At 41.9% G+C, this 1,710-nt stretch overlaps 1 non-coding gene across 1 annotated transcript; it reads left to right on the forward strand.

The window, feature by feature from the left end:
* The first annotated feature begins 687 nt into the window (after nucleotides 1-687).
* Nucleotides 688-760, forward strand: Trnav-aac (transfer RNA valine (anticodon AAC)). Its single transcript has one exon. It is a non-coding gene; the product is annotated as a tRNA-Val (tRNA).
* Nucleotides 761-1,710: the final 950 nt, after the last annotated feature.

The following is a 1,710-nucleotide window of genomic DNA, read 5'->3' on the forward strand; positions in this document are numbered from 1 at the left end:
AGGTTTGTAACATGGGTGTATTTGTAACGTGGGTGTACCTTTCTGCAATTATAATACAGAGAACAAATATGATCGTGAGCTTGTATGTGGTTTTATTTTATTTATTGGCAAGGTAGTAATATTGTGCAAGATGTCGTTGCAAAGCCAGACCGACGTGAAAAGACTAAATATGGATACCGGGGATAGTGCAGTGTCGGTCTGGTCGCCCCAGGTCATGTCCCCCACTTTCGTGTGTTTTATTGCCACTATAGCTCAGCTGAGAGAGCGTTACTCGCAGTGACGGAAGGCTCTACTTCGACTTGCCGTTTTGTCTACACAGTTTTAATATCGCGATGCTTTGTAGCACGGAAGTCTATACTAGCTGATGTCTTTGCATACAATTCAAATTTGGCAGTTTATGATGTATCCGCACTTACTTTTTGCAAAATATTTAATTAGTATCGGCAACTGATTCATCATCTGTCCCCAAATATCTCCTTGTTTCTTGATTTACACTGAACAGTGCTTTATCGATACAAATTTGATATGGTCAGAAGTTGCTGTGGAACCGCACTGAACGTTGACTGTGCGCTCAAGGTCTGAAACCACGCCGCCGGCTTGGCCTTGGCTGCTGGATGCGCCCATTTCATAACTGGGTCAATGACCAGTACATCTTGTTCTCTGTCAGGTGAGCGATTGTGTCAACTGGTTTCCGTGGTGTAGTGGTTATCACATCCGCCTAACACGCGGAAGGTCCCCGGTTCGATCCCGGGCGGAAACATCTTTTTTTTTTTTTTTTAAATTTCATTTCTGCTTTCTTGTGCTTTGGAAGACATTAAAACTTACAAGTACTCTGACGAAGATAATATAGTGAAACAGTAGTTGTCTCGCTAACATGGGATATTTAATACACCCATACATTACTATATAATAATTGTTCTGATGGATGTGTTGCGACTACATTGAACTGCCAAAACTACAAAATACACCATAACTAAATTGATAACTTCTTACTGCGTGCTTCTGTTGCTTTGACAGTATCACCTTATGCAAAATCTCTGTTTAAATTTGTGACTAACGTTAAGTCAAAAGCTCACTTAAACAACATTCCGAAAACGGAGACTGCAGCTTTTATTAATATTTTTTATTGCACCACGGCTTTCACATACTTAAAAAACGACATCATAATCACCAAAACTGTTGTTTGACATGCGTGTTCCATATGTGATTGTTTTGGTCTGAGGAACCGTGATGTGGCAGAACATATTACAGTGAAACGTAACATAGATAGTAAATACTACGGCATCAGATATCTTAGCTCTATTTCTGGCTTCCATGTCCGCTGGGACTTGGAAATATACACTATTTGATCAAAAGTATCCGGACACCCCGAAAAACATACGTTTTTCATATTAGGTGCATTCTGCTGCCATCTATTGCCAGGTACTCCGTATCAGCGACCTCAGTAGTCATTAGAAATGGTGAGAAAGCAGATGGGGCGCTCCGTGGAACTTACGGACTTCGAACGTGTTCAGGTGATTTGGTGTCGTGTCATACGTCTGTACGCGAGATTTCCACACTCCAAAACATCCCTAGGTCCACTGTTTCCGATTTGATAGTGAAGTGGAAACGTGAAGAGACACGTACAGCACAAAGGCGTACAGGCCGACCTCGTCTGTTGACTGACAGAGACCGCCGACAGTTGAAGATGGTCGTAATGTGTAATAGGCA

Source organism: Schistocerca nitens, chromosome 2 (assembly GCF_023898315.1).
Source record: "Schistocerca nitens isolate TAMUIC-IGC-003100 chromosome 2, iqSchNite1.1, whole genome shotgun sequence".
NCBI classification, from domain to species: Eukaryota; Metazoa; Arthropoda; class Insecta; order Orthoptera; family Acrididae; genus Schistocerca; species Schistocerca nitens.